This window comes from Rhincodon typus, chromosome 29 (genome assembly GCF_021869965.1).
Source record: "Rhincodon typus isolate 14 chromosome 29, sRhiTyp1.1, whole genome shotgun sequence".
In the NCBI taxonomy this organism is placed as follows: Eukaryota; Metazoa; Chordata; class Chondrichthyes; order Orectolobiformes; family Rhincodontidae; genus Rhincodon; species Rhincodon typus.
The window spans coordinates 817,844-839,824 of record NC_063360.1 but is presented as its reverse complement, the minus strand read 5'-3'; the positions used below and the strand labels follow the sequence as shown (position 1 = coordinate 839,824).

Sequence of the window (21,981 nt, the reverse complement as noted above, 5' to 3'; positions counted from 1 at the left end):
AATGTTTGTAGCTGTGATACTGATCAAGCGGGCTGCTATGGTGCTGGGTTTCTTGAGTGTTGCTGGAACTGTACTCATTCAATTACATTCCTGAATTGTGCCAGTTAAATGGCGAACATGCTTTGGGGAATTAGGAGGCAAGTTAGTCAGCAAGTTAGTCACCACAGAATTCCCAGTGTCTAGCCTCCTTTTTTAGCCATGGTATTTATATGGCTGGTCCAATTCAGTTTCTGATTAATTGTAACCTCCAAGTTGTTGCTAGTGGGGGGAGTTCAGCAATGGTAATGCCATTGAATGTCAAAAGTTGATGGCTAGATTCTCCCTTGTTAGAGATAGTCATTGTCTGTCACTTGTATGATATATTACTTGCCACTTGTCAGTCCAAGCCTTAATGTTGTCCATTTATTGTTGCATATGGATACAGGTTTCTTCAGTATATGAGGAATATGAATGATTTGGAACACTGGGCAATCAACAGAAAACTTCTGAATTTATGATGGAAGGTCATTGAAGAGGCAGCTTAAAATATTAAGGCCTAGAACATCACATTGAGAAGCTGATGCAGTGCTGGTCAGAGACTGAGATGATTGACCTCCAACAACCACGCCATCTTCTTTTGTGCCAGGTATGACTCCAACCGATGGAGAGCTCTTTCTCCAATTCCCATTGACTCTAGAGTCATGGTGATCTACAGCACAGAACAAGGCCTTTCAGCCTATTGAGTCTGTGCTGGTCAAAAACAACCACGTAACTATTCTAATCCAGTGCTTGGCCCATAGCCTTGTATGCCTTGGTATCGCAGGTGTACATCTAAATACTTCTTAAATGTTTGACGGTTTCTGCTATCATCCTTACAGGCAGTGAGTTCCAGATTCCCATCACCATCTTGGTAAAAAGCGTTTTTTCTCACATCTCCTCTAAACCTTCTGCCCTTTACCTTAAATTTCTGGCAGCAGCATGGCATAGGCTGATGTAGTCCGTGCGGGACTGTAGCAGTGGAGAATGAAAAGTCGGATTCTCTTTTTATTTTATTTTAAGTTAACGAGAATGGCGTCAATGCATGGTGATGGAACACACTTTTCACTATAATTTTATATTGAATATATGTGACAGTAAATAAAAAACAAACTACTTTAAGGGACCAGTGTATATACACACACCAAGGTCCCTCTGATCTTCAGTGCTTCCAGGGTTCTGTCATTTATCATGTATTACCATGCCTTATTTGTCCTGCCGAAGTGCATCATCTAGATTGAATTCTATTTGTCACTGATAAGTTCATCTCACTACCCATCCATATTCTCCTGTAATCTAAGGCTATCCTCCTCACTGTTTACCTCAACAACAATGTTCATATCATCCGTGAACTTACTAATCAACCCTCCGAAATTTAGGTCTAATTCATTTATGTCTACAATTAACAGCAAGGGCCCCAACACAGATCCCTGAGGAACTCTACTGGACACAGGCTTCTAGTCTCAGAAACACTCCTTGACCATCACCCTCGGTTTCCTGCCACTCAGCTAATTCTGGATCCAATTAGCCAAATCTCCTTGATTCTAAAAGCCTCTTGCCTTCACTATCAGTCTCCCATACTGGACCTTATCAAAATCCTTGCTGAAATCCAAGTAGACTATGTTGAATGCATGGTCCTTGTCTACACACCTGATTACCTCTTTGAAAGATGCAATCAAGTTGGTCAGACATGACCTCGCCTTATCAAAACAATGGAGTGTTCTTGATTAATCCAAGTCTTGCCAAGTGCAATTAGTTCTGCCCCTCAGAATTGCTTCCAATAGTTTCCCCACCACAGAGGTTAACTTGATTGGCTAGTTTATCCCTGTGCCCTTCTTGAATAATGAGAATAACAATATTGCCAGAGTTCCTTGCTTCCATGCGCAGTTAAATATGGCCTTGATGTCAAAGGCAGTCACTCACCTACCCTCTGGAATTATCCATTTTTGAGCTAACTGAGGCAGGAGCAAGATGGGCTCGGGCAGAACACAAACGAGGCCTCAGTGAGCAGGTTATTGCTGAACAAGGGCTTATGGTAGCACTGTTGACAAACTCTTCCATCACTTTACTGACGACCAAGAGCAAACTGATAGGGCAGTAATCAGCTGAGTTGGTTTTAATCTACTTCTTGTGCACAGGATGTATCTGAGCAATTTTCCACATGCTAGTGTTGTAACTATACTGGAATAGCTTGGGTAGGTCACAGCTAGTACTAGAGTACAAGATTTTCTTTGTATTACCAGAATGCATCAGGCCCTTAGTCTTTGCAGTATCGCCTGTCTTCAGGTTACCATCTCAATTTTAGGTGTGCATGGTGTTTCGCCTGACGTACCTTCTGCATTCTTCATTGAAGCAGGATATATTGCCCAGCTTGAAAACCGTGACACTTCTTCAGAATTTGTTTTCTCTCTACAGATGCTGCCAGACCTGCTGAGTTTCTCCAGCAACTTTTTTTTTTTGGAATTTTTCCACTCAGTGGCAAAGCTATGAGATAGCTGCAGAATTGAATTTTTAAAAAAAAGAAGTGTGTCTGCACTGGTTTTAGCACTGGAGAAAGAGCAGTACAGGGTGTATTGGACCCTAGATCTCACTGAGGAGCAGAGAAGCCAGACTGATAGAATTTTGAAGGCTTTAAAGGCATACTGTGGATCCCGTTTTAATATTATTTATGAATGGTATTTATTCAACATCAGATTTCAGGGGAGAGGGAGACTTTTGACTAGTATGTGATAATCTAGCTGAATCCTGAGAGTTTGGACAACTGAATTAATTTGCATCAGCTGGATTGTCCTAATATGGGAGCACATCTGCTAAGAAAGGAGAAACATTTTCTAGAATGCTATTGACATGCGCAGAAGGTCTTGAAATGTCAGATATCAGCTACAACATGTTAATAGGAGAACAGGCAAAACATTATGTTGATAGTAAAGGTTGAACAAAAACATTTTGGAAAAATGTTTGCAGAAGATCCAGCAGTAAGATCAAGGCCAGAGAGTAGGATGTAAATACTGCAGAGGACATCACAGAAAGAAAGGAAAGCAGGTCTAGCTTAGCAAAAGCAGTGTTTTATCAGGAAGAACTTGAATCACTTTGCACCTAAGTGTTCAGCAAGAAAGAAATAAAGCAAATCTATAAAGATGACTGCTGATGATGCTGATGAATCACTCCACACCATACAAGTTGGCAGCATCAGGTGACTCTTTCCTGCATTCTGGTAATACAAGTAAAGTCTTGTACTCTAGAACTAGCCGTGACCTATCCAAGCTATTCCAGTATGGTTACAACACTGGCATCTGCCCAGCAACGTGATAAAATGGTTTGTGATTGTTAGACTTACGACGGCAAAAGAAGAGCATCAAATTACTATGAAGTGTCAGATGTCAGTGCTTTATGCCATCTCTTGAGCTTCCCACACCTGTGCAAAATGGCTCCAAAAAAAATCACAAAAAAAATGCCCTCAAAAATAAGGTTGAAAATATAAAATGATATTCATCCCAAGAGGACTAATGAAGATCAGTAGTTCCAGATAGTATACTGTGATGAAATCCTTCAGTTATATCCATTTGTGTTGTGCTAACCAAGCGAATCCCCCATCCATGGTAGACAAACAGGAGGCTGGAAGAACACAGCAGACCAGGCAGCGTCTGCAATTTGTCTCTAAGCAAGCCATCCATGACTGGTGACATTTATGGAACATTTAGTTTCAAAAGTTGCTCAGTGGAAACGTCCAATACTGCGCAGAAATAGGGGAGGGACTTAGTGCAAGTTTTCAGTAGGTCACTCAGGACAGTTTTGAGGTGGTTGGGGGGGGAGGAGATGGTGTGGGTTTTGAACAGCAGTTCAAAAGACTGCAGACAGGGACTGAAAGTTTGTCTAAAGGAGATACTTGGAGTACTGATTTTATCATTAGTTCTGTGTGGCTAGAGTGCTCAGAGAAATCCTAGAGAAATAAATAATTCTAAGTAACTGGGGCTCAGGGAAACCATAAGAGAAAGAGAAACAATCTTTATGCAGAAATTACTTTTTTTTTATTATTCGTTCACAGAATGAGGAAGTCGCTGCCCATCTCTAATTGTCTAGAGGGAAGTTAAGAATCAACCACATTGCTGTGGGTCTGGAGTCACATGTAGGCCAGACGAGGTAAGGATGGCTGTTTCCTTCCCTAAAGGATATTAGCACGACACTGAATCTGTGTAATTGGGCTCCCAACACAAAATAACAGCACTTTAATACCTCTATGGTGTTGGATTTGTGGTCAAGTTCTAGGAGTTATTCTGTAGCCAAAATGTTGCAGTCAGAATTTAGGAAAAGTCCTGGAAATTGTGATGGTTCACAAGCAGCAGAGTGGCATTAATAGGTAAGTACAGGTGAGAGTGGGGTTTGAAAAGCCCATTAACAGTATTTGCTTTATACACTGAGCCAGATTAAGTCTCTGTGAAAACCCAACGATAACCCTGGAGCTCCTTTATTGGTGGGTGTCCCTACACCCCCAGGCCTACAGCAGTTCCAGAAGGATGCTCACCATTACCTTCTGCAGGGCAATCAGGAATGGGCAATCAACACAGCACATCTCAGTAATGTCCACATCCCATGACCAGCATCTCAGCCATCTCTTTAAAAGAGAAATCCAATTCATACCAAGTTCCTGTCCTTCCTCAGTCCCCTATAAGAATTTCTATTCACACTTTTATCCAAGTTACTTCTGAATTTTACTGGTGGCAGTACATTTTAGACGATGAATTCATAACTTGTTTACTTGGCCTCAAATCAATATCGTCTGGCTTCTAATCATTCAGCCTCTGGTGACTGCTCCCTATTTATCTGTTGGAATCCTTTCTGGATTTGTATGTCTCTCTTAATTCCCTCTGATTTTTACTGCTGGAAAGAGAATTGTCACTGTGTTGAATGTTGCTCTATTCTGCCTCCAATACAGATGTGTCACAAACTTGTTTTTCCTTTCATTGCGTGAGCTGATTTTGAATACAATCCAAGGACAGAGGCCTGAGACTAAACTCTGGGACTCCCGGAAAGAATTGTTTGGATAACTTATCCAGTTATCTCCTGTATTTAGAAATGCTGTGATGGTGGTGATGTTATCAATCATTTCTGTTCCAATCTGTGCATATTTTTATCAACTCCAATCTGAAGGCCATTCATTAACCCTACACTTCACTTTGGAAACTCTTACCCCACCCTCCAAAGTAACTCCAAGGTCATGGTAGGATACTTTAGTAATCAGCTATATGTCTGAGCCAGTGAGTCTACCCAAATGATTTGGTCCGTTTTTCAAAAGGTGAATAGATTACAAGGTGTGGTAAAAATCCCAGGGCACTATTTTGAAGAATTCTTCGCGGAGTCCAGGACCAATATTTATGCTTCAATTGATATCAAATTAAATGGATTACCTGGGCATTAATACATTGCTGTTTGTGGGGGCCTGCTGTGCACAGATTGGTTGCTGTGTTTCCAACAGCGCAACTGAGGCTACACTTCAAAAACATCTCATTGAGATTTTCAGTAGTCATTAAAAGTATTATAAAAATTCAAGTTTTTAATTTTTACATTAACCTCTCTCCACCCCACATACAGCATCAATATTTGCTATTGATGTTCTTCCTCTGGAGATGGTCCATAAGATCATAAGACAAAGGATAAGATCCTGTTTCCACACTGTAGGGATTCTATGGAAGAAATTATGCCATTCAGTCCATCGAGTCTGCTGTGCCATTCTTTTTTATTTATTCATTAACAGGACGAGGGCGTCACTGGCTAGGCAGCATTTATTGCCCATCCCTAATTGCCAAGAAGGCAGTTGAGAGTCAACCACTTTGCTGCGGGTCTAGAGTCACATGTAGGCCAAACCAAGCAAGGATGGCAGTTTCCTTCCCTAAAGGACATCAGTGAACCAGATGGATTTTTCCTGACAATCGACAATGGATTCATGGTCATCATTAGATTCTTAATTCCAGATATTTTAATGAATTCAAATTCCATCTTCTGCTGTGGCGGGATTCAAACCTGGCTCCCCAGAATATTATCTGGATCTCTGGATTAATAGTCCGGCGATAGTACCACTAGGCCATTGCCTCCCCAAATCATGGTTGATAAATTTCTCAATCCCATTTTTCTGCCTTCTCCTTTGATTGCCCTTAACAATCAAGAATCTATCTGTCTTAAATATACTCAATGACCTGGCCTCCACAGCCTTCTGTGGCAATGAATTTCATAGATTCACCACTGTCTGGCTGAAGAAGGTTTTCCTCATCTCTGTTCTAAAGGGTCTTCCCTTTACTCTAAGGCTATGCCCTCTCATCCTGGTCTTTCCTGCTAATGGAAACACTTGCCCAACGTCCACTCTATCCAGACCTTTCAGTAATCTGGAAGTTTCAATTAGATCCCCCCTTCATCCTTCTAAACTCCATCAAGTATACACCCAGAGTCCTCAAACATTCCTCATATGTTAAGCTTTTCATTCTTGGGATCATTCTTGTGAACCTCTGGACCCATTCCAGGGCCAGTATATCCTTCCCGAGACATGGGGCTCAAAGTCGCTCACAATATGCTAAATGTGGTCTGACCAAAGCCTTTTAAAGCCTCAGAAGTACTTTTGTGCTTTTATATTCTAGTTCTCTCTAAATAAATGCCAAAATTGCATTTGCCTTCCTAACTACCAACTCAACCTGCAAGTTAACCTTAAGAGAATCCTGGACTAGGACTCCCAAGTCCCTCTGCCCTTCAGGTTTCTGAATTGTCTCCTTATTTTGAAAATAGTCAATGCCACTATTTCTCCTACCAAAGTGCATGACCTCACACTTTCCCACATTGTATTCCATCTGCCATTTCTTTACCCACTCTCCTAACCTGTCTAAATGTTTCTGCAGCCTCCCTGCATCCTCAATACTACCTGTCCCTCCATCTATCTTTGTATCATCTGTAAATTTAGCCAGAATGCCCTCAGCTCTTTCATCCAGATCATTAATGTATAAAGTGAAAAGTTTTGGTCCCAACACTGACCCTTGCGGATCTCTACTAGTCACCGGCTGCTATCCTGATAAAGACCCTTTTATCCCCATACTCTGTCTGTCTGGGAGAAAACAATCTTCTATCTATTTTAGCATCGTGCCTCTAACAGCATGGGCTCTTATCTTACTCAGCAGCCTCCTGTGTGGCACCTTGTCAAAGGCCTTCTGAAGTCCAAATAGGTAAAATCCATTGGCCCTTCTTTGTCTAACCTGCTCGTTACCTCCTTAAAGAATTCGAACAGATTTGTCAAGCATGACCTCCCCTTGATGAAGCTGTGCTGACCTTGCCCTATTTTACCACGCACTTCCAAGTATTCAGAAATCTCATCTTTCACAATGACTCCAAAATCTTACCGTGACTGAAGTCAGACTAAATCGACCTGTAATTTCCCGTCTTTTGCCTCACTCCCTTCTTAAAAGGTTGGGGGGGTGGGGGAGGGGGGGGTGCAAGGTTATATTAACAATTTTCCAGTCCTCTGGATCCTCCTTGACACCTCCACTATCTCTTCAGCTATCTCCTTCAGAACTCTGGGGTGTAGTCCATCTGGTCCTGGTGATTTATCCACTGTCAGACTTTTCAGTTTTTCCAGCACCTTCTCCTTGGTGATGGCCACCATACACATCTCTGCCCCCCAGCTCTCTTGATTTTTTGGGAAGTCACTCATGTCTTCCACCATGAAGACTGATGCAAAGTATTTGTCCAGTTCCTTAGCTATTTCTTTGTTCCCTATTACAATTTCTCCTGTGCCATTTTCCAGTGGCCCAATGTCCATTTTTGCCTCTGTTTTACCCTTTATATATCTAAAGGAACTCCTGCAATTTTCTTTTATGGTACTGGTTGGCTTACCCATATATTTAATCTTCTCCCTCCTCATTTCATTTTTAGTTGTCCACTGTAGGTCTTTGTAGGCATCCCAATCCCCTAGCTTCCAATTGCCCTTCACTGCATTATATGCTTTCTCTTTTGCTTTTATGCTGTCCCTGACTTATCAGCCATGGTTGCCTCATCCTCCCTTTAGTCTGCTTTTTCCTAGGGATGAATTTTTGCTGTGTCTCCTGAATTATTCCCAGAAACTCCTGCCATTGCTGTTCCACTGTCTTTCCTGCTAGGCTTCTTTCCTCTTTCACTCCTCTGTAGTTACCTTTAGTCAACTGTAATACCGTTACATCTGATTCCACCTTCTCCCTCTAAAATTGCTGAGTAAATTCTATCATATTATGGTCATTGCCTCCTAAAGGTTCCTTCACCTTAAGCTGCCTTATCAAGTCTGCCTCATTACTTGTCACTAAATCTAGAATTGCCTGTTCCCTAGTGGGATCCACCACAAGCTGCTCCAAAAAGCCATCTCATAGACATTCCACAAATTACTTACCTTGTATTCCACTACCAACCTGATTTTCCCAGTCCACCTGCATGTTGAAATCCCCCATGATCACTGTAACCTTGCATTTCTTACATGCCTTTTCTATCTTCTGGTGTATTTCGTGCCCCACATCCTGACTCCAATTATGTATTTTTTTTACCTTTGTAGTTCCTCAACTCTACCTACACAGATTCTACATCATTTGACCCTAGGTTAGAACAAGAACAAAGAACAAAGAAAATTACAGCACAGGAACAGGCCCTTCGGCCCTCCAAGCCTGCACCGACACGCTGCCCATCAGAACTAAAACCCCCTACCCTTCCGGGACCGTATCCCTCTATTCCCATCTGATTCATGTATTTGTCAAGATGCCCTTTAAAAGTCACTATAGTATCTGCTTCCACTACCTCCCCCAGCAACGAGTTTCAGGCACCCACCACCCTCTGTGTAAAAAAACTTGCCTCATACATCACCTTTAAACCTTGCCCCTCACACCTTAAACCTATAGCCCCTGGTAACTGACTCTTCCACCCTGAGAAAAAGCTTTTGACTGTCCACTCTATCTGTGACCTTCATAATCTTGTGGACCCCCATAAGTCGTCCCTCAACCTCTGTCGTTCCAGTGAGAACAACCCAAGTTTCTCCAACCTCTCCTCATAGCTAATGCCCTCCATACTAGGCAACATCCTGCTAAATCTTTTCTATACCCTCTCCAAAGCCACCACATCCTTCTGGTAGTGTGGTGACCAGAATTGAACACAATATTCCAAATGCTGCCTAACTAAGGTTCTATAAAGCTGCAATATTACCTGCCAATTTCTAAACTCAGTGCCCCAGCCTATGAAAGCAAGCATGCCATATGCCTTGTTGACTACCTTCTCCACCTGCAATGCCACTTTCAGTGACCTGTGTACCTGTACTCCCAGATCCCTCTGCCTATTAATACTCTTAAGGGTTCTGCTATTTACTGAATATTTTCCATCTGGATTAGACCTTTCAAAATATATTATCTCACATTTTTCTGGATTAACCTCCATCTGCCATCTATCTACCCAAGCCTCTGACCAATCTTTATCCAACTGTATCCTTTGACAGTCCTCATCGTTATTCACAATTCCACCAACCTTTGTGTCATCAGCAAACTTACTAATCAGACCAGTTACATTCTCGTCCAAATCACTTATATATATTACAAATAGCAAAGGTCCCAACACTGATCTTGGAGGATCAGAAACGCACCCTTCCACTGGTACCCTGTCTTCTAAGACCCAGCCAGTTTCTTTATCCATTTTGCAAGCTCACCTCTGACCTCGTGTGACCTTACCTTCTGTATCAGCCTGCCATGAGGGACCTTGTCAAAGGCCTTACTGAAGTTTATGTGGACAACATCCACTGACCTACCCTCATTGATCATCTTCGTCACTTCCTCAAAAAACTCAACCAAGTTCGTGAGACACGACCTCCCCTTCACAAAATGATGTTGCCTCTCGCTAATATGCCCACTTATTTTCAAGTGGGAGTAAATCCTGTCTCGAAGAATCCTCTCCAATAATTTCCCTACCACTGAGGTTGTTTCTTGCTATTGACTTAATTTCATTTCTTACTAATAAGGCAACACCACCCCCTCTGCCCACCTGCCTGTCCTTTCAATAAGATGTATATCCTATTTAGCTCTCATTCCTGATCCCCTTGCAGTCATGTCTTCATGATGCCCACTACATCATACTTGCCAATTTCAATCTGTGCCACAAGCTCACTTACCTTATTTCGTATACTGCATGCATTCAGATACAACACCTTCAGTCCTATATTTACCGTCCCTCTTCTCATAGTCATCCCATCATCCGGTGTCCTTGAAGTTAGATTCCTAACCCTTTCCGTACACTCTGGCCTATTTTGTGATCTGGATATTTTAACTTCTCCTGAGTTCTCCCTTCTTTTCATATTTTTCCATACGGTTGAATCCACCACCCACCCCAACTTGCTAACCTGCTACTTTGTTTCTTTTCCACTCCCCCTCCACCTGTTTTCTAGTTTAAAATCAGAGTTTAGTTTATAATCCCGAGATTATAACCCTTGAGGACCTGTTATTTAATTTAGTTCCTGATAATTTCCAAACAGGCCCTCTTTCCTTGTCTTGCCTATGTCATTTGTCCCTGCATGGACCACAACAACTGGATCCTCTCCCTCTCCCTCTCCAATATCCTTTGAAGCCACTCAGTGATGTCCCTCACCCTGGCATACCCTGTAGGACTGTCAATCCTGCTTACAAAGGATGCTATCTATTCTCTAATTATAGAACCCCCTACAACTACCACCTGTCTTTTTACTCCACCCTCTCGAATGGCCTTCCGTACCACGGTGCAGTGGTCAGTTGGCTCATCCTCCCTATAACCCTGTAACTTATCCACACAGGGAGCAAGTGCCCCGTACCTGTTGGACAAGGTCAAGAGCTGAGGCTTCTCTGTTCCTGAATACAGGATCCACCTACCCACCCCACAGTCATGCGCTACTGTCCCTGACCACTGACCGAATCTAAGGTACTTAATCCACCAGGTGTGACCGTCTCCTGAAACAAAGCATCCAGGTAACTCTCCCCCTCCTGGATGTGCCACAGTGTTTGAAGCGCAGACTCCAGCTCATCAACTCTGAGCCAAAGTTCCTCCAGCAAGCAACACTTGCTGCAGATGTGATCACTGCGGCTCTCAATGGGATCATCCAGCTCCCACATCATACAGCCACAGCACAACACCTGCCCTGCCATTTCTACTAGTTAATTATTAGTCAGTTAATTCCTAGCTAGCTAATTAATTTATTAATTGGTTTGGCAGTGTTTTTTTCAAATTTAGGACAGATTTCCTACCAGCCATAGCTTCCCATGACCTCACTTTTTCAGCTTGGCTTCAGTTACTGTGCAGTCACTGTTCTGTGTGCTTTTTTTTGTCTTACTCCACTCCCTGGAAACAAGGCCACGAATCCCTGAGGTAAGTTAGTCATTGCTTCCACTTGTGTGGCATAAATGTTACTTGCCATTTGTCAGCCCTTTCAAGCCCTATTAATTACAAATAGTTGCCTGGTATTTGAGAACTGGTGAAAAAAGACACATTTTATCAAAGCTTTTCATTTTACACTCATCAGGACAATCCATGAGAATACCAATGCAAGCAGGAAACATTAACACTGCATGAGAAGAAGGTAGTGATAAGACAGCAAGTGGAGTGTGATTGGTTGAGACTTTGCTACAGAGAATGGACCAACTGATGATTGACAGTTAACTGACAAGCTATGTTTAAATTTTAAATCACACAGGTTAACTCTGATTAGTCAGGGCATTATCCTCAGTAATGAATCAGCAAACAGCTGTCACATATTTTGGTGTGTTTGCAACACAAGTGGTGTTTGCTACAAACAGAGTGCTGCTATCAAGCCAAGAGGACATTCTGCCTCTCACATAATTAGTAATATGGTACATGAATTTCAGTACCGGTGTGATGATATGTAGGAAGGTTGTACGTTCCAAAGACAGGCAGATCATAGCAAACAACATAACCTTTTGGCTGTTGTAAAGATCACTTTTATATTTTTTTGGATTGTGGACTAAAAATGGGAAAAATAAATTGTTTTAAACCAAGGAAACTGTGTAAGAAGAAGTTTGCAGTTTTAAAAACAAGTTATTGGAACACACAGTTGTATTTACAATGTTGCTTTATTGGAGCAGGGAGAGGGAGAGAGAACTCCAAACAAAATGGCACCACATGTGTATGTTTGGGGCAATTTTGACCAGAGAGTCTTTTGATTGGGTTTCAATTGATGCCAGTTGTTGTGGGGTTAGGAGAGGTCAGTGTGGTAACAACTTCTTTGATAGGTTCCTGGACAAGTTGCTACAGCTTTGTGGGTGGAGAATACAGCAGAAAACATGTAGCCTGCAAAACTCTGCATGCGGAGGAGTAAAAGAAAATTCCTAGAAGTTTGCTACTCTCCCTCACCTTACCATCTGTGAGCTGCTTTCTCTACAAACCCCTGTTAAAGGAAAAACCACTTTCAGTGACAGTGAAAGGACAAATTCTTGAATACTCAATGAAAGACTGAGAATTGGTGCATCAACAACTGCTCTTCATTAGCAAATGGTGAAAGAAACTGAATGAAAACAATGTATCATTGTTTGTGATCCAGACTGTTGTTCTAGGACAACTTTTCCCCTTCCCCAACCATAATACCTGTCTTTTGTCTTGTGTTTTTGTGTCTGTTTGCAAGTGTATGGGAAATTTAAGAAAATGGTACAGTTTAAGTTATAGAGATACAAGTTAGCAATTCAGATTTCTTTTTGCCATTGATTAAAAAGACAGCTATTTACTTGTTTATGAAAAAGACCCAAGGTACATTTTCCTTTAATGTGACTTAGATAGTGAGGTAGAATTAGGCAATTCAGTAGTTTAATCAAATTTTTACTCTTGTGCAAACACTGGAAATAGAGGGGCTTGATTTCCAGTGCATTACATCAGTGAATCATGACACTGCTCACAAGCAGCAAGGTACTCACAGTATCCAACCAGCTGAGGCTTGCAAAATCTGCAACACGGAGTCCAATGTTAAATGTGATTCTGCAATTGGACATTAGCTGGATAATCCTGAGTGTACGAAGAATTTACACTGACAATCAATTTAGGAAACTACATATAAATGTATGTTGAATTGGTATTCTTGTGAATTGTCCTGATGAGTGCAAGATGAAAATGTATACGTTTTGAGAAATTCTATTAAATGGTTAATTATTAATAAATTACTGAATTGTTTTCTTATTGTTTTTCATGGGATATTTCGGTAGTTTGTTACTATGTTTCCAATATTACAACGGTAAGTACATTACATAAAGGAATTCTGGATAATACATTGCAAAAGTTGTGGAAAGTATAATATGAATCCAAGTCTTTTTCTCATTCCTTCTGCATATGAATCCTACTTGAGACTGCACTATTTAGATAGGATGTGGCGTCTGTTATTGTTCAGTGCGTGTAATGTCCAAAGGTCCAGTGATAAAGACGTTTCTCAGCACAGCTATGCAAATCAGGACAAGCACCAGCTGGGAAAGGCGAGGCACCTGACACGTTATCAGGCCTGCCTACTAAGAATGGAGAACCTGCAGTGTTTCAGAGTCCTGGGAGTTAGTCTTAACAACATTCCAGCAATAGTACTAAAGATGTGAGTTCCAGAATTAACTGCACCCCTAACCAAGCTGTTCCCAGTACAGCTACAACTCTGGCATCTATCTGACTGTGGAAAATTGCCCAGGTATCTCCTGTTCACGAAAAGCAGGCCAAATCCAACTCCGCTAATTACTGCCCTATCAGTCTACTTTTCAACCATCGGTAAAGTGATGGAAAGGATCATTGACAGTGCTATCAAGAGGCACTTGCTCAGCAACTACCTGTTCAATGATGATCAATTCGGGTTGTGAGAGAACCACTCAGCTCCCGATCTCATTACAGGCTTGGTTCAAACATAGACAAGAGTTTGTTCTGTTTTCAACCGTCCTAGAGGCTTTGAAATCTTAATATATGTGTTCTTTATTGGAAGAATTAGCATGGGCCACAAACTACCTGAGAATATTAGTGTTCTTTCGCCATGGTATAAAATATTACTGAACAAGATGTAATTGTGTTGGGGCTGTTATTCATTTGATTAGATGGCTGGATCACAGATGGGGTTCAACAGCATGGGGTTCATTCCTGTCCTGCTGAGGCCACCACAGAAGGCTTTGACATTAAGACTGTTTTTGACCAAACATGACATCAAGGAGCCTGAGCAAAACTGGAGTTAATGGTAGTCGGGGAAAATATCTGAATTACCATTGACCAGAAACTGAACTGAACTAGCCATCTCTGCTTTGGTAGGAGCTTTTAAAAGGCTCTGATTTAAGTCGAATCCAACTCAGTATCATGTTTTGTGCATCAGAACTGTGCCAGTCCTGGAAATGTAGTTTAGATCTCCATGCCAGCCCTAGGGGTCCGTGAGCCAGCTTTTCCCAGTCCTGGGGTTGTGGGCTAGTTCTTGGTGACAGTCCTGAACAGTGATTTGACTACCCTTCGGTGTCAGTCCTGGGGTGAGTGATGTCTGACTGTCCAAACCAATCTGAGCCATTCCTGGGATGGAGGAGCTACCACTGCTTAATTGTGGGACCTGGCAATTGTGTGATTTGATGTTGCCCGTTTGTTCTGTTTTCAACCATCCTAGAGGCTTTGAAATCTTAACAAGTGTGTTCTTTATTGGAAGAATTAGCGTGGGCCACAAACTATCTGAGAATATTAGTATTCTTTCACCATGGTATAAAATATTACTGATCAAGATGTAGTTGTGTTGGGGCTGTTATCTCATTTGATTAGATGGCTGGATCACAGATGGGGTTCAACAGCATGGGTTTCATTCCTGTCCTGCTGAGGCCACCACAAAAGGCCTTCTCAATTTTGTCCTTGCCTGAGGTGTGATAACCTTACCGTAAGATCTCTCTTTCTCAGTAGTGAAGATGCAGTCAATGGTCCTCTAGGATAAAGGTGACTCATCAGTGAGGGAAAAACAATAATGCAGGAGGTGCAGTAAGTAGTATGAGTTATAATTTAGAACCTTGAGTGAGATGGAATGGTTAGGTGGGCACAGTCCAAAACTAACTGTCCCATTTGGCCCATCTTAAAACCGATGGGACCTATTAACAATCGATTATACAGACTGAAATGAGTTAACACCCAGGGAATACACAACAGTAGGCAGACCTACTACAATATTCATCTGTGTAGGGACAAGTCATATTGGTAGATACAGCCACTCAGGAGGCTGCAGCAACTGGTCTGGGGTATCAGGAAACACAATAGTAATTGGATTGAGAAGAAAAGACTAATGACAGAGACAGGGAAACAATTCTTGTGGGAGCTGTGCAAAGAGCTATGGCAGGGGATTAGAGATCAGCTGAGGTCCCCAGTGTGGGAGATAAGGTTTGCACCTAGGTGAGTAGGTAATGAGGTACTTATGACTAGTGATACATGTGCTCATATAGACAAAAGGAAAAGGGCACTAGAAATACTGGCCACTACTGAAACATTTTACTAATTAATTTGTTTTAGAACTAATTCAACTAACCAACCAGGTTGGTTATTTGTTTAATTTACAAAATGTTTCTCATGCCAATGTTCATAGGACTGGTGCTTGTAACAGAGGGCATAAGTACCACACTACAAGTAATACAAAGTTCAACATTCAACAAAGTGCTCTGAACGTAACTGTATGACAGTAAGTAATCATGCATTTGACACATACGAATGACTGGTGGAAACTCTCTGGAGACATTAGGTCGTCTGTTAAATTCCTGAACTTTAAATTGCTGGAAAATTGACGTGTACCATTTAGTGATAAGATCTTGTATGATAATGTGCACCACAAGCTGGTAACTGTAGTCATAAACCTGTCTGACATAACCCTGCCTCGATAATGTTCAATCCCAACTTGAGCTCTGTAAACAACCTTAGTGGATCAATTAATGATAGAAACAACTCTTCAGAATGGTGGAACATGGCTTGTAGTCTGGGAGAAAGAACCCAGGCTGAAATGTGACCTGATAAATGATGTCGTCATAGTATTCAATACAGGAGCCTTGATAGTTAATGCCATTGATTTAACTAATAAGGTCCAAAGCCTAAGTTCACAATTTAAGAAAATTTAAAAGGGTTGAGGGATTCAAGGTACTCAATCACAGACCGAGGCCTCACAGGAATTGTTCAGAGCCTGATCACTGTACTGGAGAGTCATGTGAGCGCTGTCAATAAACTGATTCAGATGGCTAAACATACAGATGATGTGAATAATGTTTGCAGTACCTATAGGTCATGGGTACTCAAACAAACGTGGGAAAATTTGAGACAAATTTATGAGGGTACGGTTCCTTTGTGGATAACAGAAGCACATCTCTTTAACTTTCAGCACACAATGATGGTTTAACCACTGGCCAACTTAAAGATCTAACACACCAAATGGGACTAGTTTAGTTTGGAAACGTGGTTGGCATGGATTGGTTGTACTGAAGGTCTGTTTCCATGCTGTATGACTACGTGCATATAGAGCATCTACAGCGGCTGGCAACATGAGCGAAGGTAGGACTAGTTGAAATATTAAAAAGGAAAAGCTACCGTTTAAGCTGAAGAAAATATGAAAGTCAACCTCATACAATGCCTAAATGAGTTCTCCTATGTTGTTCCACACTTGCCTGAGCACGTCACCCTAATCTGGGATGAGGTATGGTGAGTGTATAGGACATACTATACACCCCAACAGCAGACTCAGGCAATTATAGATTCATCCCTGGATTGGGATAGTTTCCCCATGCCTTGGTTGTCATCCAATGATTATTGACTTTACATCTGACAGGTTCTGATTTATTGCACGGGCAGACCACACAGATGATGTGGAGGTGCCGGTGTTGGACTGGGGTAGACAAATCAGGAGTTTCATGATACCAGGTTATAGTCCAACAGGTTTATTTCAAATCACAAACTTTCCGAGTGCTGCTCCTTTGTCAGGTGAAGGCAGGAGACTTCACCTGACGAAGGAGCAAAGGAGACTTCACCTGACGAAGGAGCAGTGTTCCAAAAGCTTGTGATTTCAAATAAACCTGTTGGACTATAACCTGGTGTCATGAGATTTCTGACTTCATACAGAAGACGGCAATGGGAATTCAAAAATCCAGACAACAGGACGTTAGTTCAGTGACCATGAATGAAGGGCCAAATGATACAGAGGATTGACTCATTGCCTTTACAAACCTAAGCTGGATACCTGGCCCATATCAAGATGAGATAGAGTGGGGTAAAGGACAAGGATGACACTATTGTATTGGTTACCTTGGGCTTAGGGTAAGGTGCCAAAAGGGGGGTGGGGACTGTTAGGGGAAATTTTAATTTTAGTCTGTAAGGGTTAAATATTATCTTCATACAAAAAACAACTGAGAGGTTACTGTCAATAGAGTCTCTGTTGACACCTGTGTCAACAGGAGACAATACGAATGAAGACATTCTAAGATGACTTGGGAGCAGACAGAGTAGGACAGACATTGATAATGGAAGAGGCAGTTTTACTTCAGTTTAATCCCTGACTGAGTGAAGGAGACCTTAACACGTTAACCTAATGTAGAAAGGATGTCTGTTACATTTCCTACATATGAAGGAAGATTGGAATGTGGATAATGAGATGCTGACAGTAAAAAGATAATCAACTTTTCTGTATGTTTGTGTTTTGCTTCAGTCTAGTTACTGAGACAGATCTCTCTTTGTGCCACTCAAAACAATCGTAAAAACCTACACTGAGTTTCCAACATTCATACAAAACGGAAAGAGACCCTTCAGTCCAACCAGTCCATGCCAACCATAATTCCAAACTAAATTAGTCCCACCTGCCTGCGCTATTCATGTACCTATCCAAATGTCTTTTAAATGTTGTAATTGTACCTGCATCCACCACTTCCTCTGGAAGTTCATTTCGTACATGAACCATTTTGTATTAAAAAATTGCTGCACATGTCTTTTTAAAATTGCATCAATAGTTTGTAAATCTCTATATGGTCACCTCTCATATTCTTACGCCCCAGTGAAAAATGTACCAGTCTCTCCTTATAACTCAAAACCTCCATTCCCAGCCACATGCTGGTAAATCTTTTCTGAACCCTTTCCAGCTTAATAATATCCTTCCTATAACCGGGAGACCAGAAGTGGACATAGCATACCAGAAGAGGCCTCACCAACATCCTGTACAATCTCAACATAATGTCCCTACTCCTTTACTCAAAGATCTGAGCAATGAAAGCAAGCATGCTAAATGTCTTGTATGCATTTTCTGCAATTCTGCTCTCATTCCTTTCCATCTCTCCTGTCCTCATATTCCAATAACTCATCCACCATCATTTCTGCCGTCTCCAAACACTTTCCAGAATTCTGAAGAGAAGATTTCCTCTGCAACATCCTATTCTACTCCTCAATCACCTCCAAGGCTCTCTTCCTTTCCGACAGCAACCTTTTAGTGTATGCAGGGTAGAAGCCTGTTCACCTCCCTCTCTTCTCACTGTCCAACATTCCAAACACTCCATCCAAATAAAACAGCCACTTACTTGTACTTCTGTTAATTTAGTCTGCTATATTCATTGCTCACAACGTGGTCCCCGTAACCCTCGATCCCCTTGATAATCAAGAACCTATCTCAGTCTTAAATGTACTCAATGACCTGGTTTCCGCAGCCTTCTGTGGCAGTGAATTCCATAGATTCACCACTCTCTGGCTGAAGAAGTTTCTCCCTATCTCCATTCTAAAAAGTCTTCCCTTTACTGTAAGGCTGTGCCCTCAGGTCCTAGTCTCTCCTACCAATGGAAGCATCTTCCCAACATTCACTCTGTCCAGACCATTCAGTATTCTGTAAGTTTCAATTAGATCCCCCCTCATCCTTCTAAACTCAAACGTTCCTCATATGTTAAGCTTTTCATTCTTGGGACCATTCTCGTGAACCTCCTCTGAACCCGCTCCAGGGCCAGTACATCCCTCCTGAGATATGGGGCCCTGAAAGAGCTACCCAGCTAGTCCCAAATCCAGCCCCATCTCCGTAGCCCTCTAAATGCATCTTTCGAATATATATCCAGCTCTTTTGAAACCTCCTGTGGAATCCACCTCCACCATTCCCAGGCGGTGCATTCCAAATCATATCAACTCTAGGAAATTTCTCCTGATTTCACTCCTAGCTCTCTTGCTAACAATTTTGAAATCATGATCCTTAATTACTGACATAACTAATGGAAACAGAATATCCTTCTTTAACTTGTCAAAATTACTCATAATTTTGAACACTTCAATAAAGTCCCCTCAATCTTCTCTGCTCCAAGGAAAATAAGTCTAATTTCTCTAATCTTTCCTTGCATCTAAAATCATTCATTCCTGGTATCATTCTAGTAAATCTCCTCTGCACTCTCTTGAAGGTGTTAACATCCTTCCTTAAATAAGGTGCCAAAATTGGACACGATACTCCAAACATGGTCTGATCAATAATCTGTAGATGTGCAGCATTACTTTCTTGTTTTTATACTCTATGCCCACCTAATTATAAATCCAAGGATCCTATAAGCCTTAACAACTGTTTTAACTTCTGGACATCTTCAGAGAACCATGCACATGAACCCTGATGTACCTATGCTCCTATATTCCCCTCACAGTTGTGTCATTGAGTCTATTGTCTTTCACACACTTCTCTGCATTGAAATTTATCTGCCAGGTGTCTGCCATTTGACCAACTTGTCAATGTCCTTCTAAAGTTGCTCAGCATCATCCTCACAACTCACTATTCTCCCTAGCTTAGTATCATCTGCAAATTTAGAGATTTTGCCCTCGACACACATTGCCAAATTGTTTATATAAATCAGAAAAAGCAAGGGTCCAAACACTAATCCCTGGGGAACAATACATTCACCTGGTCTCCAATCTGAGAAACGTCCATCCATACATACCCTCTGTTTCCTATCCATTAGCCAACTTCTAATCCATGCTGCCAAGGACCCATTCAATCCCAAACATTTCTAATGTGCTAACCAACCTGCCAATGTAGTACCAATATCAAATGCTTTCTGAAAGTCAAAATATACCACACCCATAGCACTACCCTCATCCACTATCTGTCACCTTATCAAAGAGTTCAATTAAATTTGTCACACATTACCTGCCCTTGACAAAGCCATTTTGACTATCTAGTATTTACTTTTTTTCCCTAAGTGTATATTTACCTTGCCGCATATTATGGCCTCCGTTAGTTTTCCAACTATTGATGTCAAGCTGACAGGACTGTAGTTTCCTGCATTATCCTTTGCACCTTTCTTAAACAACAGTATTATGTTTGCAATCCTCCAGGCCCCTGGGATTGATCCTGTGTTTAGACAAGCCTGGGAAATTTCTGTCAGTGGCTCTGCAATTTGCTCCCTTAACTCAGAAATCCTGAATGCATCCCATCAGGGCCTAGAGACTTCTCTACCTGGAGTGCTGCCAGCCTTTTTAGCACCTCTTCTTTATCACTATACTGCTCAGTTGCTCAACACCCACGTTCTCAACTCAGCCATTGCCAAATTAGAAGATGATGACAAAGACAGAAGCAAAATATTAATTCTTCAGTGAGCAGCTTACCTTGCTTGTTCCTTATGGGCCCCATTCTATCCTTCGTTAATCTTTACTATTAATATGCTTGAAGAACAACCTTTCCTCAATGTAGGGCCTTGGGTAGAGAGACCTACGGGTTCAGGTACATAGTTCTTTGAATGTGGAGTCATAGGTAGACAGGGTGATAAAGAAGGTGTTTGGTACGCTTGCCTTCATTACTCAGTTCATTTAGTATAGGAGTTGGGACATCTTGTTGCAGCTGCAGAGGACACTGGTGAGACCACTTTTGGAGTACTGTCTACCGTTCTGGTCGCTCTGTTATAGGAAGGATATAATTAAATTGGAGAGGGTTCAGAAATAGATTTACAAGGATGTTACCAGGACTAGAGGGTTTGATTTATAAGGAGAGGGTGGAGAGGTTGGGACTTTTTCCACCAGAGCACAGTAGGTTGATGGGTGACCTTACGGAGATTTATAAAATCCTGAGGGCCTTAGATAAGGTGAATAGTAAAGGTCTTTTCCCTAGGCTTGGGAAGTTTAAAATTTTGCTTTCTAGTTTTGAAGTGAGAGGAGAAAGATTTAAAAGGAACTGGAGGGGCAACTTTTTCCACACAGAAAGTGGTTCAAATGTGTAACGAACTGCCACAGGAAGTGCTACATGCAGGAACAGTTACAACATTTATAAGCTGTTTGGACAGGTAGACGAATAGGAACAGTTTAGAGGGATATGGGCCAAATGCAGGCAAATGGGACTAGTTTAGTTAAGGAAATTTGGTCAGCATGGATGAGTTGGACTGAAGTATCTGTTTCTGTGCTGTAACTCTTCCTCTGGCCTTAGCCTCTCTCCTGCATTTGAGATACTCTTTCTGATTTATATTGCTATTATTATTCATCGACTTAAGAAAAAAAGGAGAACATGCCCCCATCTACTTCAACAGAACTAAGGTTGAGAGAGTGAACAACATTAAGTTCCTCGGAGTGACATTAATAGACAATCTGTCCTGGACTTCCCATGTAAATGTGACAGTCAAGAAGGCACAACAACACCTCTTCTTCCTTAGGCGGCTCAGGAAATTTGGCATGACCGTAGGTCCCTCACCAACTTCTACAGATGCACCATAGAAAGCATACTGTCCAGGTGCGTAATGGCCTTGAATGGCAACTGCTCTGCACAGGACCGTAAGAAATTACAGAAGGTGGTGTGCACAGCCCAGACCATCACAGAAGCCAACCTTCCATCCATGGACTCCATTTATACAGCTCGCTGCCGCGGAAAGGCAGCCAAAATCATCAAAGACCCATCGAACCCCAGTAATGACCTCCTACAACCTCTTCCGTCAGGCAGACGGTACAGAAGCCTGACCCCCCACACAAGTGGGTTCAGGAATAGTTTCTTTCTGGCTGTTATCAGACTGTTGA

The 21,981-nt window shown here is 41.8% G+C and overlaps 1 long non-coding RNA gene across 1 annotated transcript; it reads left to right on the top strand.

Moving 5' to 3' along the window:
- Positions 1 to 4,106: 4,106 nt before the first annotated feature.
- On the top strand, positions 4,107 to 21,503 carry LOC125486489. Its single transcript, XR_007265154.1, has 3 exons — positions 4,107 to 4,155; positions 16,367 to 16,536; positions 21,465 to 21,503. It is a non-coding gene; the product is annotated as an uncharacterized LOC125486489 (long non-coding RNA).
- Positions 21,504 to 21,981: the final 478 nt, after the last annotated feature.